This window comes from Cryptomeria japonica, chromosome 4 (genome assembly GCF_030272615.1).
Source record: "Cryptomeria japonica chromosome 4, Sugi_1.0, whole genome shotgun sequence".
Lineage (NCBI taxonomy): Eukaryota > Viridiplantae > Streptophyta > Pinopsida > Cupressales > Cupressaceae > Cryptomeria > Cryptomeria japonica.
In genome coordinates this window covers 503,779,949-503,786,951 of record NC_081408.1, presented here as the reverse complement: position 1 = coordinate 503,786,951, position 7,003 = coordinate 503,779,949, and the positions used below count along the sequence as shown (strand labels likewise).

Genomic DNA, 7,003 nt, shown 5'->3' with positions numbered 1-7,003 from the left:
AATGGAAGACTTGTCCTCATTAATCCTTTGACCTAAAGAAGCCAAGTAAATATCTAAAGATTTCCTTAATTTAGCTACTTCATTAATTATAGCCATACCATTAGACCAGTATCATCAACAAACTAGAGATCCAAAGAACGAGACACCCCATTACCCCATCTCTATCCTTGAATCAAACCATGCTGAACCTGAGACTTAATGAACCTTCCCAACCCTTCAGCAAAAATGATAAAAATATAAGGAGATAGAGGATCCCCCTATCGTAGGCCCCGAGAAGCCATGAATAAATAAGAATTTTCTCCATTGATGAGAATAGAAAAAGAAGTAGAGGTGACGCAACTCATGACCTAGTTAACCCATTCATTGGAAAATACAAAATTTAACAAAACCTTCTGCAAGAAAGACCATTTCACCCTGTCATAAGCCTTTTCCATATCAAGCCTAATAAACATAGCTTTTTCCCTAGACGAAGCCATATAATGAATAGCTTTCGATGGTATCACAGTCCCATCCATAATTTGTCTTCCGACAACAAATCCCCCCTGTTCTTCAGAGGTCACCTCTTTGAGGCACCCCTTAAGGTGTTCAACAATAAGTTTGGTAATGATTTTATTAACAACATTGCATAAGGCAATAGGCCTAAATTGATCAAGCATGTTAGCCCCATCTTTTCTTAGAATAAGGGCCAAGAAAGTAGCATTCATAGCCTTCAACATCTACTTATTTCTATGAGATTCCTGGACCACCTCAAGAAGATCCAGATTGATTATCTCCTAGAATTCCTGAAAGAACTTAATAGGGAAACCATCCGACCCAGGGGCTTTACTTTTCTTCATACTAAAAACTACATTCTATATCAATAGGGCAAGTGAGGTCATCATTCATTCATTGAGAGACAACCAAAGGAATGCAATCCAATATTGTAGTTTCCTCCTCTTTAGCAGGGGGAGAATCCTCTGTAAACAGAGCAGAAAAATACCTCAAGACCTCCTGAGAAATGGCAGCTTTCAAAGAAAGGGTAGAACCATCCAGAGCCATCAGAGATGAAATACAATTATTACTCTTGTAGGCCCTTACACAATTATGAAAGAAAGTCGTATTCCTATCACCTTCCTGGAGCCAATCATGACGAGATTTCTATTTCCAAAAAAATTTCTCTCGAAGCTCCCATTCCTCAATGTCCTTGAGAGCTGAGGGCTCTTCCCTGCTTAGCTCCAAGGTCAAACCTTGGTCCCAAATTAAAAGAGTGACGTTGTCCAGATGGGCTTGAGAAACAATTTTGTTGTGATGGAAGTTCCCAAATCCTTGTCTATTCCATCTCTTAAGCTTATATTTCACAAATTACATCCTTTTGACAAAGGAGTGCATGGCCTTGCCATGAGTTGGTTTACCTTGGTACCACCAGGTAGAAATTAAGTCCTGAAGAGAGGTGTCTCTAAGCCACATTAACTAAAATTTAAAAGAAGGATTCCTGGGCGGACAAAGAGCGGTCACAAAAATCTTGATCGGTCAATGGTCTAAACCTCTCCAATCCAAGATCTTTGAAAAAGTAACCCATCTATCACTAATCCAGAAGCCAGAAACCAAATATTTGACCAACCTCTCTAAGATAGCCTCTTTTGTTATTCCAGGTGAAAGTTAAATTGTTTATCTTCACATCAATAACATTTAAAGATTAAATATTCTTGTTGAGAAGGTAGGAAGAGGGTTCCTACCAAACAAAACCCCCTCTTTTCTCTTCCAAACTAAAAATTGCATTAAAGTCTCCCACCAAAATCCAGGGAAGATAAGGCACCAAAGATCAAACAAATTTAATGTGCTCCCAAAGAAGAGACTTACCTAGGAAATCAGTAGGAGCATAAACATTGGAAAATAGACAAACCTTCCTAGAATCCAAACATGAAGTCACCATAAAAAAAGGCGACCGACATGAAATCCACCAGAGAGGGGAAATATTTATAGGGTCCTAGAAGCAAGCCAATCCACCGGAGTTCCCAAAAACACCAACGCATTGGCAAAGTCCACAAGACCAAATACTAGGAGCTTTATCCAACAAACTATCTATAGTCAGCTTTGATTCCTAAATAAAAACCAAGTCTAAGCATTGAGATTTGACTAAATCATGAATAGCCTTTTGTCTAGGGATTTTATTCATACCCCTCACATCCCAAGATAAAACAATCATTTCAGGGGTTGAGAGAAATGTGATTCAATGGTTTTCACCAACCCAGACTCCACTAGAGTATCCCCAATTAGCTTCACCTCTTCTTGATCTGTCTTCCAACCAATCCTTAAGGATTTATCCAAAGGTCCCTTTTTAAGAGGTTTTTGGTGCAAGCCTAAGACTTAAGAGGACTTACTAGTCCTTCTTGAGTCAACAACCAACCAAGCCAGGATCTTGAGTCCCAATAGCATCCCCAACCTTTTACCCCAACATCACTCCTGACTCAGGACCCGCATAACCTTGAATGCACACATATGTGTCCATAGGCCCATCCTGTTGATCCTTTGGTGGCAAATCCTGATTATCATTCCTCTCATTCTCTAAGGCTACCCCCTCCACAAACTGCACCCCTAAGGAAATATCCATAGGAACACCTTCCTCTTGAGATAAGTCTACTAGAGTATCAAATCTGTTGAAGTGTGCATCATCCTGTCTGTCATTGAAGGTTCTTTTTTGCCCTCTTCCCTTATTCTGAGGTTTAATCAGGATAAAACCTTCCTTATCCACATTTCCATCCTGAATAGGGGCCTTTCCTTTATCCCCCTTCAGATCATAACCAGAGGCGGCCTTAGATGCATTCAATGTCGGATTAGATCGAGGACATATCCTCTGCAGATGACCATATTCATGACAAATGTGACATCTAAAGGGGAGAGTTTCATAATCTAGTGGTTGGGTCCAAGAAGAGGATCCAAGGCGGAGCTCAATTGAATCTAGCAAAGGATTATTAAGATCAATTTCAGCACAAATGCGAGCAGAGGAGATTACCTTTCTATCCAGGGTATGAGAAGTTGTTCCAATAGGTTTGCCCAGTAACATCACAATTGAGTGCAGGATATGAGCTTTGCAAAAAGGCCCACTTGATTGAAGAAATAAGGGCCACCCTTTAATCTTGTCTTCCATGCAAGAGAAAACGACCATAAAATAATTATTCGCCGCCAATAGAATCTCCATTTGTCCCTCAGGATTCCAAATTCGACAAGCCCAAGACTCCAAAATTGGTAAAGAAAGTTGTAAAGCCATGAATTTGTAGATAAGAGCATGATTGCTCCAGTACGTTACATTTTCTGAGATTGTGTCTGGTTGAATAACCAGAACAGGCCGATCCTAGCTTCTTTCCAAGTAGCTATTAATCTTCTTCAAACCAGGCAAACCCTTCTAAGATATTGATTCCTCCCCGAAAAAATAATTTACATGATGCTCCTTATCTGTCGCATGCAGAGAAGATGGAGGATCAGAAACCTCCATAGCACCAGTCGAATGCAAAATTGGAGACATAACCTGCACCATGCAATCAAAAAGCACCCCGAATAGGAGCAGCCAAAACCACAAACACGCACCCACCAGCCAAAGCCCCCGTCATAGGAGTAGACAAACCAGCCGGTAGCAAGTGCATGCAAAAGAGAAAACAATAGGAAAAGAAGAGGGGCGAGGGCAGCCCCACTCTCCCCCCACACCACCTCACTCATAGCCACAGACAAACACCCCACTCCCAGCCTGAAACATGCACAGACCGCAACCATCGAGACACAGGGAGAGATGAGAGAAGAGAACGGCTAGGCTTTCCCCCAGCCCGCACACGCAGAGCTCTCGACCATCACCATCCTCCAATATCAATTCTCTTCTCCTTGTTGATTGTGAAGGGCTAAACTTATTTTTAAAATACCTTAGATAAGTCATTAAATCACAAGAGTCATTTTTTTCTAATTTGACCCCTTAATTAGAATGGTTGTAAATAAATATTTGAGGCTTTTGAAGATGTTTGTGATAAATTTTAAATTCTTGAAATTTATTTTTTAACGGACTCTATATGGTTGCCACTTCTGGTTTTAAATGATAGCCACCCAAGAATTTCAATGCCATATTAAGAGTGTAGTTGATATTTTAGTGATATATTAAAATGTAAGGAATATAGGAATATTAATTATTAATGCTAACAATGGCATGATCAAATGGAGTGAATGGTTATAAATATATAATTTTATTGAAACCAACCTTGTTAGTCACTAGAAAAAAAAAAAAAAAAGCATGAAGAATAGTTTCAGAATAAATTTACAAACAATAGTGAAAATCATAGCTCTAAAGAAGAAATAAAGACTTAGCACTTGTGAGAGAAGCTCGTAACGTTCTATTGCCTAAATGTTAAAATACCATGGCCAAGATACGCTCATGTTTGTATACAAAAGAAATTAGAATAGAACCCTAGAAATAATCCATATTGTTCAATAATTTTTTGTACATATTGTTCAGTAATTTTTGTGCATATCAACCATGCTTCTATTTCTTTTCTAGCACTTTTGTTGTAACATTTTTGGCATTGATTGTTTTATGCATACATTTATATTTGCTTCTCAAGTAATCAACACTCATATCTCAAGTTTGTATGGTTCATAATTGTATATCATCCATAAATCTTCTGTTATATATACAAATTAGTCTATTAGTCTAAATAATATATTGGCTTACAATTGAAGGATCTGACTACTGGCAAAAAAGGTATTTAAAAAATTTGATGTGAGATTTTGGCATGAGACACACATTTATGGTGGCAGGATTTCCTCCAGAATAGTCTCTTAACTAATTAAATTGAAACATAATAACAATTCAGATTAATTTTGTTAAAAATAAAATATCAAGGATTGAATTTAATTTTAGGTTGGTATTGGATTTGTGGGGTGCACCAGATTTTTGTAATAGTGCGATGCAAAAGCGATGGCTAAAGGTCTGATAAAATTCTTTTAACTAATTTATTAGAATGACAATAGAGATTAATAAAATTAATTTAAACATTATAGAGAATAAATTTAATTTTAGGTTGGTATAGGGTTTGTGGGGTGCACTAGGCTTCTATATTAGTGGAATACAAAAGCGATGCCTAAAAGCCCTCGTAGCAAGCTATTATTTGAGACTTCCCCCTCAAGAAATTAATTTAATAACATTGAACTGATAAGAACAAATACTACACTTGATCTTAGCCATTAGGCCAAGAAAGATATGATTTTCATCTTGCACTCCCTATTTATTTTCTTTTTGACCTCTCTTCCCTATACCTTGCCCTTCCTACATGTAGGATAAATATGTTTCTATAATTTATTTTATCATTTTACCTTCTACTTCTCTCTTCTTTACACCTTCAAGTCATTTCTTCACATTTCACATCAATAGTGTAATCATTTCCTAAGAACAAAAATAAATGGTTTGTCCTGCACCATTAAGAAGTAATAAACTAGCACTACAAATTTTGCAAATTTTGTCTTTATGAAATTTTGGTCCTCTTACTTCGCCTATCCTTCTCCTTGGAGGAAGTTCTAGACATTCTCCCTTTGCTACCAAATTGCTTTTCCAATTGTTGAATTACTTCCTTGGAATTGTGTCAGAAATCTACCATCAAATATTTCCTCTGATTTAGCCTTTGGGGTTCAAATCCCTAAATCTCCCATGTGTAGAGATACAACTGTCACAAATTGAGAGCAGATTTGTTTTGTTACATTTGTATCAATCGCAAGTCACAGTCAAGAAACACATAGTTTCAAATGTTGGGGAAATGCTTCGTTTATTCAAGTATGAGAAAGTTTTTAGAATAACATGGGATCAAAGCTTAGAGTTTTAAGAGTATGGAGACTATGTCGAATCAAAGGCTTCATGCGTCTGAGGCTTTGATGGGGTGCTTAGATATGATTAGGACCACTACAATATGAGGGAACATCTTTGAAGCTTTCAAAGATGTTTATAAAAAAATTCAAATTCTCACATTAGAAAAATGTTCTTTTGATGGATAATTGTTATATTGGTTCCACATCCAATTGTAAATAACCACCACTCAAGAATTGTAGTGGTACACCTTCCCTATCATTAAGTTCATGAATGTTTCCCCTCTTCATCAAGTAAAATGTGAGAATTTTATGAAAATTGATTATTCATCATATGGTTTACAAATCGTGAAGTAATTATATACATCAACAATGAGATTGGGCAATGTACAAAACAATTGAAAGTGAGAAATTATCTTTAAACAATTGCAATATTCTTACTTAACTTTATGATGACAATTACTCCAACCTTCAGTTTATGATTGGAGCACATTTTGAATTATATTACAATGCATATCCTTAGCTAAGATGTTAAAATTATATTATTATATATAAATTCAATTCTAATATATTTAATCAATCTAATGTCTTAGAATTGTGTCAATAGATGTCCATTTTAAGTCAATTGATCAAATATTTACATTGTGACTTTTTAAAACATTGTCTCCTTTAAACAATTGTGAATCTAAGTACATTATATAGATAAAATGCTTTGTTTATGAAATATTCCAAGATCACTTACATCTAACAATAAATCATTAAAAAATTTGTTACTTATAACTTATAAACAACATAATTTTCTTATAGTATCTTATGTTATTACGAATAAGAGAAATATTAAAATTAATAGTGTTTCACATAGACACTACCCCTAGGTTCTTAGTGATGTACCCAACACTTGGATGTCTTATGGACACAGGGAATTGGAGAGAGTGTCCCTCTTTTTCAAAATTAGACAATGCACTCCATTTGGTGCATAAAAATAGAACAAGGCATATTTTAAATGACAAAAATGTTAAAACCCCCTAAAAGATGAAAGGAGGAGATTTGTCATTACAAAATTAGCACATTCCTATTAATTTTTAAATTTTGGTTTCTTTTTTTTTGTTTAAGTTTTTTAAATAGCCACCCCCACAAATATCCCTTTTCATTACCAAAATTCTACATATTTATTTGTTGTCCCTAAAAC

The 7,003-nt window shown here is 36.0% G+C and overlaps 1 pseudogene; it reads right to left on the bottom strand.

Moving 5' to 3' along the window:
• Positions 1 to 5,053: 5,053 nt before the first annotated feature.
• On the bottom strand, positions 5,054 to 5,220 carry LOC131053491 (U2 spliceosomal RNA; annotated as a pseudogene).
• Positions 5,221 to 7,003: the final 1,783 nt, after the last annotated feature.